Raw genomic sequence first — 20211 nt, 5'->3', positions numbered from 1 at the left:
ATTATAAAATTCCCTATCAGCTTTTCAACTGATGCTCTTAGCAGGCCTTGATGTTAATTGCTTGGATCAATTATCTCATTAAAGATCGAAATGTTGATATTTTAAATCTAATATTCTCCATTGTAATCCAGTTAATAAAAAATGGAATTTTTCTATACAGAAAAACTCTTTTAACAAATATTTGGTACCTCTGAGGTACAAGTAATATAAGAAAAACAAGTTATAGATTGACTTTTCCTCTTATTTGCCTATTTTCAGAATAATGGCTTAATTCCCTAGCATCCCACAAAGGTGACCAATTGGTATTTTTGTATAATCAGAAGTCATGCACATTAATATATCTTATACACTTCAATCTATTCACAATTATATTCTTTGTGATTCTCAAATCACCCTTCTTTGGCCAGTGAGAGTCCTTCAAGTTGGCTCCTAAATCTTTTCAACACAATCCCCAAAGTCTTGCATGGCTTTCTTGCTCTCTGGTATGAAAAGATGTTTCAGGCTTACTATGTATATTTATTCCCCCAAACATCCTGGGGGGTGGGGTTGTCGTTGTCGTTTCTTCTAGAAAAGGCTACATTTTTACCTCTCCCCACCTCTTGTTTGTCCTTGTTCCACCAGGGTGGATCATGAAAGGGCTACAAGGATGAATTGGCAGCCATGTGATGATGACAGAGAGGTAGGTCTGCTACTGAGAGAACTTGTGTCCAGCAGAACAAGTATACAGGAATCCATGCTCCCAGGCTGGGAGCCAGCTTCTGCAGCTCTCCTGCTACTATCCTGGAGATGACCCAAATCCTGAAGATAGCAGAGGAGAGGGAAAGGAATTACATCCTTGATGACATGGTTGAGCTAATGAATCAACCAACCCAGATGTCATCCTACCTCTGGACCTCCTGCTGCGTGCAGTAAGAAATTTTCTTGTTTACTTCCATTGCAATGATGCTTTCTGTTACTTGAGGCCAAATCCCTAAAGGATACACATCCTCCAATTTAGAAAATAATTTATTATTATACAAGTTACTCATTGTTCTCTCTTCCCTTTTGCCCTCACATGGTTCACTTCCTTTGAGCACATTTGGGGAAGGGAGCTTGGGCGTTTCTTTCACCTATGTCCAAGGGAGTCCAGCTTCTCTGCTGAAACTTACTCCCTGCTCTGGCCCAAGCATCTAAACTGCTTTACTGCTAGTCACTGCCTAGAAGGCCTGGCCCATGTCCTCTCCCTTTGCTCCTATAATACACCAGCACTAGGTTGTGTGAGTAGCAAATTTTTAGTGAAGGTTTAGGCTGAATAGAGAGCAGTTATGACATACACAGAAACAGCTTCACACTGACTCAGACAACCTGTTCCAAGAAATTCACTGGTCATTCCCTACACAGGGAATTTCTCACTGACTATGCTTTTTCAGGAGAGATCCTAACCTCTTACCATGCTACCAAGCCCCCCTTCTCTCTCTCTCTACCATTCCTACCCTCTTCTCTTCTAAGTTCTCAACCATTTCAGTGTGCTAGAGGACAGTTCCAAACTTCCTTTTATTTTACTATGCAGAGCAGTTACCTCATGTTTGTTTAAACTTCTTCAATTGCACCTTGCTTTCAACAGCAAACAGGCTCATTAAGGCATTTGCCTGAATAAAAGAATAATTCTGGCTGTGAAAGAGGAACTAATTTTACCTTCCTCTTGGGTCAATCTGCTCAAATTCAGCCAGCTGTTAAAAAATCATTGATTTTCGGGGCGCCTGGGTGGCGCAGTCGGTTAAGCGTCCGACTTCAGCCAGGTCACGATCTCGCAGTCCGTGAGTTCGAGCCCCGCGTCAGGCTCTGGGCTGATGGCTCAGAGCCTGGAGCCTGTTTCCGATTCTGTGTCTCCCTCTCTCTCTGCCCCTCCCCTGTTCATGCTCTGTCTCTCTCTGTCCCAAAAATAAATAAAAACGTTAAAAAAAAATCATTGATTTTCTTATTCTTAACATTTAAAACAGGAATAATGACACCTATCTTATGGCACTGCTAGAAAGCTTTATCAGTAAGTGAGCTTAGAACAGTTATTTAACCTCCCTATGCCTCATTTTTCTCATCTGTAAAATGAGGATAAACAATAATACCTACCTCATACTCATAGGGTTGTTGGGGGTGATTAAATGCATTAATATATATAAGGTCTTTGAACAGTGTCTGGTATGTTGTAAGTACTCAAGACACATTAGCAGCTGCTACTGCTTGTGTTGTTGTTTAATCAGACATCCTTGATCTAAAAGGTTATTTGGACAGGCTTCCATGGGGTGGAGAAGAGCCCCTACAATACAGGGTGATTCTGAGGACTGAATGATGTGTATAACCCAAAACATCACGTGGCGTATAGTGAATAGTAAAAGCAGGCTCCTGATGCTGAGAAGATCAGTAATCGTGTATGTAAAGTACCTCCACAAGACAGGAGATCAATAATGTGAGATCCTATCATTTCACTTTCAGGGAGGTTATGAATGATGTTATAGATGGAGGACCAAGGCAGCTAGTGTTTTTAAAACTCCTGGCAAAGAGGCCCCATGTTCACCCCAACAGAAGATATCATTTGTTATTGTTGTTACTCTTGTTAGTACTATTAGCAGAAGTAGCAGTAATGTGGAGTGATGGGTGTGCATCTGCCTAAGCCAAGTTCTGTGTTCCTATTCTGAGGAGACATAGAGACCCAATCCAGCCTCTGCCCACAAGTGCAAGCAAGGAGGAAAAGGTTTGGGTCTCACTGCCCATTCCCACTCTCTAATCCCACCATGTGTGCCAGTGGGGACCAGGCCAGCTTCTGGGAAAGTTTGTTGGAGATCAGCTTTTGTCCAAGCAACTGCCACTTGCCACAGTGAGGGAGTCAACAGGAAGTTCACAGCACAAGATCACTGGGCAGGACTAGTTCCCAGATCTATAGGGATACTAAGGAAACAGAGAACCAGCCTTTTCCTCAGCTCCTTCTCCAGTGTTTTCTAGATCCAAGGGATCCAGAAGGCTCTACAGCTGCCTTAGGAGTTTAGAATGGACATAGAAGTGAGAAAACCATAAAATACCACTGAGCCCTGAACCCAGTCACTGAACATTACTAAAAATGTGGGTCAAGTTGACCAACAATGTTAGAATTCAGCAATGACTGAGCCACAGGGGCCCATGGTCAGAGAAGGATGTTCTCTGTCCTTCCTATGGAAATGCTGAGAGAATGTTCATGGCATTTCCATGGAGACTTACAAGTTCAAACTAGATAAGAGCAAGTGGGCAACAGCATCAGGTATGCTCTGGCATGGGTCCTGAGCAGCAAGATGGATCAGCTAGGGGCCAACCAGGGGGCCACCTGTCTCACTTGATGAGGCAAAGACAAGCCAGATCCCAGGCCCACCATGCAGGTCAGCTATCTGAGTAGCACTAGGCTGGTCCAATCCTGCCTCCAAATACCAGAAAATAAAACATCAGGAACCTGGGCCAACTAAACACTAAAAATTGGAGTAAACCTCTTGAGCTGCCTGCTTAGAAACCCAGAGGCCCTTTTCTTAGAAACAAAGACTCTATGGAGTTAGTTTTCTTTCAGGAGTTTCTCAGCCATTCTGCCAAAAATAGACACAGAGGTAGAATGGAGGGAAGCCTGATGCAAGGATGCTGGCTACTCAAAGGACTGACCATTATGCTATAGTAGAAGCCTCTTATGAAAGAAACTAATTAAATGCTCCTACACTAAAATGATTACATGGCTATTATCTGCCCACTCATAGAAAGTTAGAACCACAAAGTCCAAAACACGGCAAGCAGCAGGCTTAACTGTCTTCTGTAAGGAATGGCTTTTGTTTTGTTTAGTGCTCCATCAAAAACACTAAGTGTTAATGTACCCTATATAATCTATCTGGCTAGCTAACTAGTTTAATCCATCACACACCATGTGAAAGAATAAAAGCAGGTTGGTAGTGACAAGTTAATAGTAGAGGCAGGAAATAAAATGGAAAAACACACTTTGATTAATGTCACTACTATAGATGGACTCTGTCTGGTTTTATATAGTGGCCAATCAAAGCAAAATAGATCTAGTAATTTAAAACTTTAAATATGTCTCCTCAATTAAAAATTTAAAAGGCCAGTGGATGTATTGCATTCTGATTGAACAATAAAAATTCAATTACAGCCAAGTCTCAAATATCTACAAGTAGATCTGCCACAACAAATCTTAATTTCAGCTCCTCAGTGGCCTGATTATCTGCTCTGTCAACCCAAACCCCTTTGTTGCCAAAATCTCTTCTTTGATTCTATCTAAACTTTCTTGGACCATGTGTACAAGGATGAAGCGGGTGTTTTGGCTTAGGAACATTTAAAACCAAATATTTAATTATGTCCTTTACCCGCAGAGACTACAAGGGGACTGAGAGGCACCAATTTTAGAGAATCCAAAGGGATCTACTTAGCTGATGTCTTGCTACAATCTGAAAATAATGTCATCCATCCCCAAGGCTGTGAAGAAAAATCAAAAGTCTCATGGAGGCAAGGTAGGAAACATACATAGCTCTCCAGAACTCCTTGTTCGTTACAGTGGAGATTGTTAGATTCAATTGAACCTAATAACCAAATTGGGAGCCCTCTTGTTCTTCTTAGTAGCTGTAGATCACAAATACTCAGACCCTTGTAAATAAATCTTGACATATTGAAATACATGTTGTCTAGCAATTCTAGCATTAGACTCTCTCTCTCTCTGTCTCTCTCTTTATCATACACACACACACACACACACACACACACAAGTGATATACGTATAATATTAATAATTGTAACACATAGAAAGCAATAAAAAATGTCCATATAAGAGAGGACTGGCAAAAGTATCATGCATCCAGCAATGGGATGTTAGCAGCTATAAAAATAAGACAAACAAAGGATGACTCTTTCTCTATATTAATAGGAAATAATTTCCAAATCATATTGCCAAGTTTTCTTTTAAAAAGCAAGATGCAAAAGAGTGCATATGCTATAAAAGCAGTTGTATAAAAAGATGAGGCTACATGCACATACACGCACACACATACTTGCTTATATATGCATAGAATGTATCTCAAGAAGTATGCAAGGGCCTCATAACCTTGGCTGCCTTTAAGGCAGAAAACTGAGTGGATGGGGATAGTACTGGAGGCATTTTTATTATATACTTTCAATACGCTTGGATTTGGACATGTGAGCATACTACCTATTCAAAACAAAAGGTATAGTTAGCTCTGTTAATCCCTGCTACTAGCTCTCCTATCCTTTGTTTCCTATCAATTTACACTGAAGATTCTCTGCGTGGACATACACCATGAACCCCAAGTGGTTCTTCCATAATCTTCATTTCTGTCTTATCTATCTACATCAGGATCAAGAATAACTCATTAGAGAGATGGAGGAGGAAGATGGCGGCGTAGGAGGATGCTGGGCTCACCGCGTGTCCTGCTGATCACTTAGATTCCACCTACACCTGCCTAAATAACCCAGAAAACCGCCAGAGGATTAGCAGAACGGAGTCACCGGAGCCAAGCGCAGACGGGAGACCCACGGAAGAGGGGCCCCTCCTGAAGTGGATCACCTAAGGAGAAGCGACCTAAGCCTGCCCCTCCTGCCCCTGTGCACCTGGCCTACCCACCCCAGCTAATACGCCAGATCCCCAGCATCACAAGCCTGGCAGTGTGCAAGTAGCCCAGACAGGCCACACCACCCCACAGTGAATCCCGCCCCTAGGAGAGGGGAAGAGAAGGCACACACCAGTCTGACTGTGGCCCCAGCAGTGGGCTGGGGACAGACATCAGGTCTGACTGTGGCCCCACCCACCAACTCCAGTTATACTCCACAGCACAGGGGAAGTGCCCTGCAGGTCCTGACCACGCCAGGGACTATCCAAAATGACCAAGCGGAAGAATTCCCCTCAGAAGAATCTCCAGGAAATAACAACAGCTAATGAGCTGATCAAAAAGGATTTAAATAATATAACAGAAAGTGAATTTAGAATAATAGTCATAAAATTAATCGCTGGGCTTGAAAACAGTATACAGGACAGCAGAGAATCTCTTGCTACAGAGATCAAGGGACTAAGGAACAGTCACAAGGAGCTGAAAAACGCTTTAAACGAAATGCATAACAAAATGGAAACCACCACGGCTCGGATGGAAAAGGCAGAGGAGAGAATAGGTGAACTAGAAGATAAAGTTATGGAAAAAGAGGAAGCTGAGAAAAAGAGAGATAAAAAAATCCAGGAGAATGAGGGGAAAATTAGAGAACTAAGTGATACACTAAAAAGAAATAATATATGCATAATTGGTATCCCAGAGGAGGAAGAGAGAGGGAAAGGTGCTGAAGGGGTACTTGAAGAAATAATAGCTGAGAACTTCCATGAACTGGGGAAGGAAAAAGGCATTGAAATCCAAGAGGCACAGAGAACTCCCTTCAGACGTAACTTGAATCGATCTTCTGCACGACATATCATAGTGAAACTGGCAAAACACAAGGATAAAGAGAAATTTCTGCAAGCAGCAAGGGATAAACGTGCCCTCACATATAAAGGGAGACCCATAAGACTCATGACTGATCTCTCTTTTGAAACTTGGCAGGCCAGAAAGAATTGGCACGAGATTTTCAGGGTGCTAGACAGAAAAAATATGCAGCCGAGAATCCTTTATCCAGCAAGTCTGTCATTTAGAATAGAAGGAGAGATAAAGGTCTTCCCAAACAAACAAAAACTGAAGGAATTTGTCACCACTAAACCAGCCCTACAAGAGATCCTAAGGGGGACCCTGTGAGACAAAGTCCCAGAGACATCACTACAAGCATAAAACATACAGACATCACAATGACTCTAAACCCGTATCTTTCTATAATAACACTGAATGTAAATGGATTAAATGCGCCAACCAAAAGACATAGGGTATCAGAATGGATAAAAAAACAAGACCCATCTATTTGCTGTCTACAAGAGACTCATTTTAGACCTGAGGACACCTTTAGATTGAGAGTGAGGGGATGGAGAACTATTTATCATGCGACTGGAAGCCAAAACAAAGCTGGAGTAGCCATACTTATATCAGACAAACTAGACTTTAAATTAAAGGCTGTAACAAGACATGAAGAAGGACATTATATAATAGTTACAGGGTCTATCGACCAGGAAGAGCTAACAATTATAAATGTCTATGCGCCGAATACCGGAGCCCCCAAATATATAAAACAATTACTCATAAACATAAGCAACCTTATTGATAAGAATGTGGTAATTGCAGGGGACTTTAACACCCCACTTACAGAAATGGATAGATCATCTAGACACACGGTCAATAAAGAAACAAGGGCCCTGAATGAGACGTTGGATCAGATGGACTTGACAGATATATTTAGAACTCTGCATCCCAAAGCAACAGAATATACTTTCTTCTCGAGTGCACATGGAACATTCTCCAAGATAGATCATATACTGCGTCACAAAACAGCCCTTCATAAGTATACAAGAATTGAAATTATATCATGCATACTTTCAGACCACATGCTATGAAGCTTGAAATCAACCCCAGGAAAAAGTCTGGAAAACCTCCAAAAGCATGGAGGTTAAAGAACACCCTATTAACGAATGAGTGGGTCAACCAGGCAATTAGAGAAGAAATTTAAAAATATATGGAAACAAACGAAAATGAAAATACAACAATCCAAACGCTTTGGGACGCAGCGAAGGCAGTCCTGAGAGGAAAATACATTGCAATCCAGGCCTATCTCAAGAAACAAGAAAAATCCCAAATACAAAATCTAACAGCACACCTAAAGGAACTAGAAGCAGAACAGCAAAGGCAGCATAAACCCAGCAGAAGAGAAATAATAAAGATCAGAGCAGAAATAAACAATATAGAATCTAAAAAAACTGTAGAGCAGATCAACGAAACCAAGAGTTGGTTTTTTGAAAAAAATAAACAAAATTGACAAACCTCTAGCCAGGCTTCTCAAAAAGAAAAGGGAGATGACCCAAATAGATAAAATCATGAATGAAAATGGAATTATTACAACCAATCCCTCAGAGATACAAACAATTATCAGGGAATACTATGAAAAATTATATGCCAACAAACTGGAAAACCTGGAAGAAATGGACAAATTCCTGTACACCCACACTCTTCCAAAACTCAATCAGGAGGAAATAGAAAGCTTGAACAGACCCATAACCAGCAAAGAAATTGAATCGGTTATCAAAAATCTCCCAACAAATAAGAGTCCAGGACCAGATGGCTTCCCAGGGGAGTTCTACCAGACGTTTAAAGCAGAGATAATACCTATCCTTCTCAAGCTATTCCAAGAAATAGAAAGGGAAGGAAAACTTCCAGACTCATTCTATGAAGCCAGTATTACTTTGATTCCTAAACCAGACAAGACCCAGTAAAAAAAGAGAACTACAGGCCAATATCCCTGATGAATATGGATGCAAAAATTCTCAATAAGATACTAGCAAATCGAATTCAACGGCATATAAAAAGAATTATTCACCATGATCAAGTGGGATTCATTCCTGGGATGCAGGGCTGGTTCAACATTCGCAAATCAATCAACGTGATACATCACATTAACAAAAAAAAAGAGAAGAACCATATGATCCTGTCAATCGATGCAGAAAAGGCCTTTGACAAAATCCAGCACCCTTTCTTAATAAAAACCCTTGAGAAAGTCGGGATAGAAGGAACATACTTAAAGATCATAAAAGTCATTTATGAAAAGCCCACAGCTAACATCATCCTCAACGGGGAAAAACTGAGAGCTTTTTCCCTGAGATCAGGAACACGACAGGGATGATCACTCTCACCGCTGCTGTTTAACATAGTGCTGGAAGTTCTAGCATCAGCAATCAGACAACAAAAGGAAATCAAAGGCATCAAAATTGGCAAAGATGAAGTCAAGCTTTCTCTTTTTGCAGATGACATGATATTATACATGGAAAATCCGATAGACTCCACCAAAAGTCTGCTAGAACTGATACAGGAATTCAGCAAAGTTGCAGGATACAAAATCAATGTACAGAAATCAGTTGCATTCTTATACACTAACAATGAAGCAACAGAAAGACAAATAAAGAAACTGATCCCATTCACAATTGCACCAAGAAGCATAAAATACCTAGGAATAAATCTAACCAAAGATGTAAAGGATCTGTATGCTGAAAACTATAGAAAGCTTATGAAGGTAATTGAAGAAGATTTAAAGAAATGGAAAGACATTCCCTGCTCATGGATTGGAAGAATAAATATTGTCAAAATGTCAATACTACCCAAAGCTATCTACACATTCAACGCACTCCCAATCAAAATTGCACCAGCATTCTTCTCGAAACTAGAACAAGAAATCCTAAAATTCATATGGAACCACAAAAGGCCCCGAATAGCCAAAGGAATTTTGAAGAAGAAGACCAAGGCAGGAGGCATCATAATCCCAGACTTTAGCCTCTACTACAAAGCTGTCATCATCAAGACAGCATGGTATTGGCACAAAAACAGACACATAGACCAATGGAATAGAATAGAAACCCCAGAACTAGACCCACAAATGTATGGCCAACTCATCTTTGACAAAGCAGGAAAGAACATCCAATGGAAAAAAGACAGTCTCTTTAACAAATGGTGCTGGGAGAACTGGACAGCAACATGCAGAAGGTTGAAACTAGACCACTTTCTCACACCATTCACAAAAATAAACTCAAAATGGATAAAGGACCTGAATGTGAGACAGGAAACCATCAAAACCTTAGAGGAGAAAGCAGGAAAAGACCTCTCTGACCTCAGCCGTAGCAATCTCTTACTCGACACATCCCCAAAGGCGAGGGAATTAAAAGCAAAAGTGAACTACTGGGACCTTATGAAGATAAAAAGCTTCTGCACAGCAAAGGAAACAACCAACAAAACTAAAAGGCAACCAACGGAATGGGAAAAGATATTCGCAAATGACATATCGGACAAAGGGCTAGTATCCAAAATCTATAAAGAGCTCACCAAACTCCACACCCGAAAAACAAATAACCCAGTGAAGAAATGGGCAGAAAACATGAATAGACACTTCTCTAAAGAAGGCATCCGGATGGCCAACAGGCACATGAAAAGATGTTCAGCGTCGCTCCTTATCAGGGAAATACAAATCAAAACCACACTCAGGTATCACCTCACGCCAGTCACAGTGGCCAAAATGAACAAATCAGGAGACTAGAGATGCTGGAGAGGATGTGGAGAAACGGGAACCCTCTTGCACTGTTGGTGGGAATGCAAACTGGTGCAGCCGCTCTGGAAAGCAGTGTGGAGGTTCCTCAGAAAATTAAAAATAGACCTACCCTATGACCCAGCAATAGCACTGCTAGGAATTTATCCAAGGGATACAGGAGTACTGATGCATAGGGCCACTTGTACCCCAATGTTCATAGCAACACTCTCAACAATAGCCAAATTATGGAAAGAGCCTAAATGTCCATCAACTGATGAATGGATAAAGAAATTGTGGTTTATATACACAATGGAGTACTACGTGGCAATGAGAAAAAATGAAATATGGCCTTTTGTAGCAACGTGGATGGAACTGGAGAGTGTGATGCTAAGTGAAATAAGCCATACAGAGAAAGACAGATACCATATGGTTTCACTCTTATGTGGATCCTGAGAAACTTAACAGGAACCCATGGGGGAGGGGAAGGAAAAAAAAAAAAGAGGTTAGAGTGGGAGACAGCCAAAGCATAAGACACTGTTAAAAACTGAGAACAAACTGAGGGTTGATGAGGGGTGGGAGGGAGGAGAGGGTGGGTGATGGGTATTGAGGAGGGTACCTTTTGGGATGAGCACTGGGTGTTGTATGGAAACCAATTTGACAATAAATTTCATATATTAAAAAAATAAAAAAAAATTAAAAAAATGCAAAAAAAAATTAAAAAAAAAAAGAATAACTCATTAGAGAGGTGATTTCACTAATATTCTGTGCCTCTAGGTTCCAGACCCAGAAATTTAATACCAATCTATTATTTACCTTCACTTGAAGATGTAGAAATATATTAGCTTCTCAGAAGAACCTCAGCTTAGCAGTATTTTTATGTCACTGACTTTCATGGTATAACCTAGGTACTTCCCAAATATAGTCATTTGCTTGTCCTAAGCGTGACTCCAGACCTAATATTAGCCCTTTGGAGCTGCAAATTTGGATTTCCTTCTTTGATTCCCACAGCCCACCCCAGAGCTCCTGGGCTCACTCAGTCTCCAGAGGAATTGTCTTGATCGAACTTCAAGCCAGCAGAGAACTGAAGAGTTTGATACTCCACTTCTGTTGCCTCCCACAGACTCAGGATGCCACAGAAAACAAGCCCCACCAGTTCTATCAGTGCTTTGCATGCTGCACTGATGCCTAGTGCCCCTAGTCTACACTCATTTATTCCCTCCTGTCCCCCAGATTAGGACGCTTTACCAAAGGCCCTCTGAATCTGCCACATGCTTCATTTGCTCTGCTCACTACCTCAGACTTCCTTTGGTGGGGTTCTCTTGGTATCTTCTGCCAATGGACCAACCAATCTGTTTCCTTGATGTGACTCTCAGGAAGCAGGAGTTAAGTTCTCAGTCCTTCCTTCAGGACTCATGCAAATTCTTCCCAATGATCAGCTCTGCTGAGTAGCTCATACTGAGTAGCTCTGCATTTGGCAGTCCAAATGGAGGTACAAAACTCCTTGTGCTCTCCTGGAGCAAGGAGTGTTTCCTCACCTTCAGACTGCATGGCTGTGAGGCCCCCTGCAAATTACTCTTACTTGAACAAAGCAAGTCAAACCCAAGGTGATATGCTGTCTCTACCCCTAGATGTAACAGAGGTTGGCACAAGCCTTACCTCTCACTCAATCACCTCAGAAACCCCCATAACCTCTGCTTAAACAGACATACTTTTCAAAAACACCATACTTTTCAAAACACCAGTTCTAACACCAGTTAGAACTTCTAACTAATGATGTCACAGCCTATAATGAAAACCAAAATATTATCACAGAACATTCACAGTATCCATTTCAAAATTATAAGGAATGTCAAGAATGTGCCAGTCTACTAGAATGATCTTCATATCAAAGTGATTTAATTTTTAATAGCCAGGGTGGTAGAGTGGATACAGATCTGTGTTTGAAAACAATCTTTTCAATTCATTAGCTGCAACCTCAAGCATCTGAATCCACATGAGCTCCAGTTTTCTCATCTGTCAAACAGGAAATGTTCTGAAGAGTAAGTAATTCAGAGCATGGGGAATGTCTACTAGTACATCACAGGCCTTCACATTAATTCCTTTCCCTTGAAAACCTATATGGGCAGAGTCAATGTAATAATTTGTAAATTGGATTATATTGAAGGGATTTTATCCATTTGAAATATATATGCACAGTGTTGGGGCTATAGGAGATTCAGGGAGATGAAAAAGGACTCTGGCAAATACTGCTGGCTGGCTGAGCCAACGGCTGCTCCCAACCACTTATGCCTTGCCTCTGTGCCTCATAAAAGCAGTAGAGTTAGATACCCACCTTCCCAGACTTTGTTGCAATTGAGTGGCTGAGTCATGGCTCTGGCCAAAGAGACAGTAATTCAAAAATCTACTAGTGGGTTTCTGAGAAAAAAAAAAGGAATAGAAATAATTGCGGCTGCCCTTCCTTCTTCTTTCTTGCCCTTACTGTCGACTCAGTGACTACAGAGAGTGCAGCCCTTTTGCAACCATGAGGCAACATGAGGCCTCAAGCATAAGGGAAAGACCAAGAGATATGCAACAAAATTTGCTTCGATATTATTAGGCCACCAAATGAACCTCAGCAGCTGCCTGCCTCTGGACTTCTTATTCTATGAAGTAATTCAACTCCTATTCACTTTAGTCCCTTAGCAAAGCTTTCTTCTACTGGCAACTAAACACAATACTGAGTGTTATAGATGTCACACTCAAGGAACCCATATTCTAGTGGTAGAAATAAGATATGTTTTCAAATTTCTAAAATATGAAGTGGGAGCTGTATGATTTGACAGAACACAATAAATTATATAAAAATCATAATCACATCCAAATATTTTAGAGAATGTTTGTAGAGGCATTGTATATTTAAGTATAGTACTTTATTCCATAGTCAGCATTCAAAAACATAAATACATTACTGCATATAGCTGAGCTCTTCAGGAACTACAAATGAAAGACATGTTGCTTGGAAAATATCCAATTTTGCATATACTTATCTTTTCAGATATATGAACACCATAAAGCAAAAGGATTTAGAAACACTGTAGAGAATCTAACAATGCCCAAGGTTATAAAAAATCAAATTTCTAAACTTACTGTACAACATGCATTTGGTGTGCTATTTTCCCAAGCATTTTATTGTTAAACACTGCATAGATATGACTGAGTTTCATATTTGCCGAATAGTATGGATAGAGCAAATACACAAATTGAAGAGGCTGCAGATACTTTCACTTACTGAATTTCTTCATTGCTATTATGTTGGGTTTAAGTGAAGAGTTTAGAGTACATAGAATATTGTGCATATACCATACCAGCAGAGAGCAAAGGGATTCTGTTTTGCAGTAGGTGTGTTATTAACATAATGTCTGATATATAGGCATACGTTTTTCAATTATTTACTGAATAATTCTTAGAATAATGGAAAACACTAAAACTAGTCTCATGTTTTAAGACATTTCAATTAAGTTTGTATACAAAATTGGCATTGCATTACCATGATAGACCTCACTAAGTCCAGAGGTAACTAAGTTGGAAAGATTGTATAATAATGAAAAGAACATTGAATTATCTTCAAAAGACTGACTGAAATCTTCCAAAATTATCTTCAAAAGGACTTGAGTGAAGTTCTAGCTCAGGCTCAGGACATTGTTGGCTGTGCAACTCTGGGGTGTTACTAACCTCTCTGAACACTAGTTTTCTAACTGGTAAACTGTTGAAACATTCATGTCACAGGGTCATCCTTAGAAAAGTCAAATAAAACCAAAAGTGTGGACGATGCCTTTTAAACTATAAAGTACTCTGCAGACTGAGGGTATATACTCTTCCAGTTCCACTACTGAACCAGGACAATCTTGCAATATGTGCTGAGTGTTGTGTGCTTCTACTTAATCTAAAAATTATTGTCTGATCCAGAAAAATGTGTGCTCTCTGTTAAAGGAAATCTCAAAAGCAAAGTAGGAGGTATGAAGTCTGTATATTTTTTATTACGCTTTCATTCAACTAACATTTATCAAGCACTGACTATTGAGGCACTACATAGCACCCAAGGATAGAAAGGTAAATACAATTCACTTTCCCGACTTCCAGAAGCCCAAGATCTCATAAGGAATATAACTACACAAACATGTGATTATAATACATTGTGAGGCATGTTAATAATCACAGGTGTTCAGACAGTTGATAGTCTTTAAAAGGAGATGAAAGGGAATTTGAAAAGCTACATGCACCCCTATGTTTATAGCAGCATTATTTACAATAGCCAAGATATGGAAGCAGCCCTAGTACCCACTGACTGATGAATGGATAAAGAAGATTCAGTATGTGTATACACACACACACATACACACACACACATGCACATGCACACACACACACAATGGAATATTATGCAGCAATGCTAAGTGAAATAAGTCAGTCACAGAAAAACAAACACCATATGATTTCACTCATATGTGGAATTTAAGAAACAAAACAAATGAGCAAAGAAAAAAGAAGAGACAAATAAAAAATAGACTCATAAATATAGAGAACAAACTGGTGGTTGCCAGAAGAGAGGCGGGTGGGGGCTTAGGGGAAACAAATAAAAGGATTAAGAGTACAGTTGTGTTGATGAGCACTGAGAAAGCTATAGAACTATTGAATCATTATATTGTATACCTGAAATTAATATAACACTGTATGTCACATATACTTGTTAATTATACTTGAATAAAAAATTTTTAAATCCTTAAAACAGTATTTCTGGTATATATATTTTTAAAAATAGGGGAAAGAGGTCACTCTGAATCTCTTAGTTACCATCTGAGATCAAAGGGGAAACAGAGGGGTAAAAATTGCTGAGTAAAGAGATTTCCTCTATGTCACAGTTTTCTTAGAACCTGCCCTTCAAGCAAGGCTTCTCCAGGAGTTAATTTCAAGCACTTCTTTGGAGAGGCACCTGGATGGCTCAGTCAGTTAAGCATCCAACTTCGGCTCAGGTCATGACCTCACGGTTTGTGGGTTTGAGCCCTGCATGGAACTCATTGCTGACAGCTCAGAGCCTGGAGCCTGCTTTGGATTCTCTCTCTCTCTCTCTCTCTCTCTCTCTCTCTCTCTCCCCCCTTCCCTATTCATGCTCTGTCTCTCTCCTTCAAAAATAAATAAGAAATGTTATGCCCAGAATTCGTGATCCCCAAAGACCACTAGGGAGCCGAGTCCGATGCAAAAGCAAAAGAGCCTTTATTCGAGTTAGCTCGAGCTCAATCCCCTACCTGCACCGACGCAGTAGTGAGATACCAGGGAGAGAGAGCGAGTTTCAAAAGCACAAAGGTTTTATAGGGGTCTAGGGGCAGCCGATTGGCTGGGGAAGGGTCGTGGCCTCGGCCGATTGGCTGGGGAAGGGTCAGAGTCCTGTTACGCAGGTCGCTGGGCGTGTTTTGATCAGGAAGTTTGAACGGGTGAGCGGGAGGTTACTCAAGGGGAGGCGGTGCGATCTGAGGTTTCTGCGATTTTCCCGGAAAAGGGGTCATGTCGGGGACATAGTCACTCAAGGTGGAGGACACAGAACAAGATGGACGGCCGGCGTAGGCCCGCCCTTTCAGTAAATATCTAAAACAAATTTTTGTTTGAAAAGAGGTTCTTTGGAGCTTCTCAGATGGGGGTGTGATCCTAGTCAGCTAAGTCCCTAATGGCAATAAACTCTTTTAAGAGACCATATATAATAAACTACAATGAAATCCTTTACCCAGTTTTTGGTTGGTGAATTCTTTGCTTTACAAAATGCTTTGTGATTCAGTGGCCCTTTGAACCTAAAGTCAGGATCAGATAACACCCTGTTCTCCCCAATCCTGAGCTATAATCTTTCCTCTCAACACAACCATATCCAGCCAACTGGAAGGGGAGGGGGTGGTTCTAAGCACCGTTGTCAAACTAGCAGCATAACAAGATTTTTGCAAGAAATCAAGGCAGATTTATATACTTAATAAAAATTTCCTGAGGGCCTACTAGGCATCAGACATTAGGAACACAGAGCTAGCTGGGACATAGTCCTTGCCTTCAAAGTCCTTACAATCTAGGAGTGACAGCACATGATTAGATTCCTCCAATAAAGACTAAAGAGGCTATAAAACAAGTACAGCAGAGGTGTGAGCGTTATCAAGTTAGGATTTCTTAGAAGTTCAAGAAAGGATTCAGGAGAGGGGTTAAGTGTTAAAATACAAGTGGGTATTCACCAGATGGACAAAGGGAGACGATATTCTGGGTACCAGTATAAACAAAGGCACAAAAGTGAAAAAATCTGGTGAGTTGCATGACCACGAGGAGGGATTTAAAGTAAGAGCTGACATCAAATTAAAGTCAGACTAAGTCCTTAGGTGCCACACTAAGGATTTAGGACTCAGTGGGGATCTACTGAAGGATTTTAACCTAGTTTTTGTTTTAATTTCATTTTTTTAAATTTACATCCAAATTAGTTAGCATATAGTGCAACAATGACTTCAGGAGTAGATTCCTTAGTGCCCCTTACCCATTTAGCCCATCCCCCCTCTCACAACCCCTCCCGTAACCCTCAGTTTGTTCTCCATATTTATGAGTCTCTTCTGTTTTGTCCCCCTCCTTGTTTTTATATTATTTTTGTTTCCCTTCCCTTATGTTCATCTGTTTTGTCTCTTAAAGTCCTCATATGAATGAAGTCATATGATATTTGTCTTTCATTTAGATGGCTGTTGAGGAGGGTGCCAGGCCAGGTTCTGCCACAAAAAGGATGCTGACTGCTCACTTCAGCAAGACAGGAAAGTATTTCCAAGCTGTTCATCATTTCATTGCATCTAACACCTACAACTCAGAGATCATATCTAAAAAGCAAAGCTGAGATAGCCAATGGATAGGCTCCCAAGTGCTGAGGAGATGGCTTTTAAAGTGTTTCCATGTCCCAGAAACAGGCAAAGGTAAAGTGTCTTCCAGGAAGTTCCAAAAACCTGGAATGTGTGGTAACTGATAGGAGTTGCATGCAATATCCACCAGTGAAAACGCACTTTTGTGAATCACCTATCGAGAACTCAGCCATCTCACATCTCTGAAGAAACTGGAGACTCTGCCAAATGATTTTTAAGTTATTAGCTTCTTTGTAAGAGAATAACTTGTAAAAAACAGTTCCTACAAATGAAGCATTTGCTCCTTTCAAGGAGAATCTTTCACTGAAGTGATCTAAAAAACACAGCCCTTCCTAACCCCACACCAAAATTTCAGTGCAAATATAGGCTGGGTGCAGGTTTAGGCTAGGACTCAGTGGATATTTTAGTGACTTGCAGGAACTCTACGGAAGTGGCTAACCTTGCACTGGATGGCTGGATCCACTGCTTTATGGTGTCTGGTGGCCCCTAGTGGAAGCTCCAGTCTTCTTCCCACCCCACCCCCAGCTCACCTCCAAAAAGAACTAACAGCAGATCAGGTTTAAGGACATTGTATTAGCAGTTGTACTAACAGGTGGGGCACTTCACTGTGCAAATAAATGAGACACTCACAGCACTCCAGGATATGGTATCTCTTACCAGACTTTTATAGCACATAGGAATTTGGCCATGAACTGAGATGAGCAAACAAATGGACATTTATTTTTATGTTTCTATCTCCAACCCCCCTTCCTGTTGGTAACAGAAGCCTCATCTTAGACAGGGTAAGCTCAGACAAACCAGTTTCTTTCCATCGCTTTGTCCAGAGAGCTATGTGTCCCACTGAGTCTAGTAAAGCTCCTTTGGTAAGAAGGAGGTATCTCATTGTCAGTCACCATCACCTCTGCACCTCACATCCCCTGGGATGAATGTATGTGATCCCCAGTCCTGGCTGTCTGTGTCTATCTGCCCCTGCATTCCCAGAGATGTCACAGCTCCCTGTGTGGTCACCACATCTGAGTCCTCTTCTGGCCCACTGGTCCTCTCGCAGATAGGTGAGAAGCCTTCTCTACGGTAGCGTGGACGGAGGGGCTTTCAGATGCCACCTGGCAGCTGTGGAAGAGGCAGTGAGACATCTCCGGTTCTCCTTGCACAGAGACACACTATACACCAAGCCGGATGGTGCAAGAAAACTACGAGGCTTAACAGTTTCACGGACTCTCCTGAGAACCAGGACACAGATCCTCTGTGTCTTAAGACGCCCACTGAAGTGTAAGGCCTTAGTCATTGCCCAAAACTCAACTACCCAGCTCCCTACCACTCTGTGCCTTGTGCCCAAGGCACTTCTTCAGTCTCAATGGGTGGATGAAGCTGGCCCATCTCCCCAGGCCCTCATTTTGGGCATACACAAACTCTGAAACTTTCTCTCATCTCTAACTCTCATAGTTCTTATTTCTGTCAGGAGTTTTCAAAAAACCAAGTAATGCTTCTCTGTTCTTTTTGAGGCTCTTGTCTGCTGTAGTTCTAAAGCAAGGTTAATCACTGACTGAATAGGAAAGACCCAAAGGTCACAGGAGTTAACTGAATGAGAAACACAGCAGCTGATATATACAAATATTATGTTTTCTGGCCACATTTTTTGCTGTCACAGAAATGGAGAACTGGGATGGTTTGGGCCTTCTCCCTCCCAGGAGAGACCTCATCCCAGTCTCTCTCTCTCCAGGTCTCTCTCTCTGTCTCTCCCCCCAGCTTTCCTGATGCTCATGACTTTTCAGAGAAGATGCATATCCACCACTTATACTTCCTATCAAACAGCTGATATTTAAAGGTATTAAAAATGCCTCTTCTGGAAGGTCAACTGAATTGTCTTCAGCTCCAGATCTTACAGACGAAAATAAAAACCTTTCCAGCTTCTTTCTTCATCTAGGCCAGACAAAAGACAGCCTCCACGTGGTCCACCCTAGAGCACTAGAATTTTGCAAGTAGGTTTAGGCTCCAGAAGTTACTTTGCACTGAGGACATCAGGAAGCCTCCATGCTGAAGTTGACATTTGACCTTGGCCTTAAGGAGTGAGAAGGGCAGGACAAAGGGAGTTCCAGGGGAGAGAATCAATATGAAAAAAAGGTCAAGAATTGGGAACACAGGTGGAGGGGCAAGGGAAAGGAGGAAGTTGAAAATGACCTCCAGTTTCCATTCCAGGGTTATCAGGCAGATGGTAAAACACTGAACAGAACCTAAGCTTGTCATTTAGCATTTATCTTAGGCAGTCATGTGTTCTATTTTTTTATGTTTATTTATTTTTGAGAGAGACAGAGAGCATGTGTGAGTGGGGGAGGGACAGAGAGAGGGAGACAGAAGATCTGCACTGGGCACTGGCAGCAGACAGCCAGATGAGGGGCTCAAACTCACAAACCATGAGATCATGACCTGAACCAAAGTCAGACGCTTAACCAACTGAGCCACCCAGGCACCCCTCTGTTTTTCTTTATATATCTTGCCTTCTTAAAAACAGAGATCATCTTTGATTCACTCATTTATTCATGCATCTTTCTTAAAATCTTAAAGAAAATAACTTACACTGGAATACCTGAGAATGTGCCATGGGAGATATCCCTCAAACTGCTCTCTGACTTTTCCTCATTAAAGAAAATGTTGCCAACATCATAGGTTGCTGTGTTTTTCTCAAACTCTATTTTAAGCTTTGCAGAAGAGGGGAAATCTATGTTATTGCTTCCCTACATATTTTAAACTATAATTTAGGTGAAATTAGTGTATCTTAAATCATGAACATTTAATGATTTAACCTTCAGGATATTATTGCAAACCTTCAAAAAAATTTTCAGGGTCCTTTTACTCTTTGCTATTTACCTTGTCAACAAGGGAGCTTCTCCTAACATGAAAAAAATGGGACTCTCCCTGTTGTAAATAGATTCTAATAAATTATTTGAATTCACCTGAATATATAGAAATGTCTCATTCCCAAGGTACATCCTGATTCTATTTTTTACACTCAAAAGACATATAAGAGAAAAGCAAATAAAAATGTTCTCTCATTTTTTCTGAAACACAACACTACCCTCAGTTTTTCTCATCATACCAGAAAATTCCCTCT

At 40.9% G+C, this 20211-nt stretch overlaps 1 long non-coding RNA gene across 1 annotated transcript; it reads right to left on the bottom strand.

Annotated features, from left to right (window-relative positions):
• Positions 1-345: 345 nt before the first annotated feature.
• Positions 346-7341, bottom strand: LOC123381657. Its single transcript, XR_006588944.1, has 2 exons — positions 7282-7341; positions 346-798 (listed from the first exon to the last, which is right to left on the bottom strand). It is a non-coding gene; the product is annotated as an uncharacterized LOC123381657 (long non-coding RNA).
• Positions 7342-20211: the final 12870 nt, after the last annotated feature.

This window comes from Felis catus, chromosome D4, assembly GCF_018350175.1.
Source record: "Felis catus isolate Fca126 chromosome D4, F.catus_Fca126_mat1.0, whole genome shotgun sequence".
Lineage (NCBI taxonomy): Eukaryota > Metazoa > Chordata > Mammalia > Carnivora > Felidae > Felis > Felis catus.
This window is presented reverse-complemented; position numbering and strand designations above follow the sequence as displayed.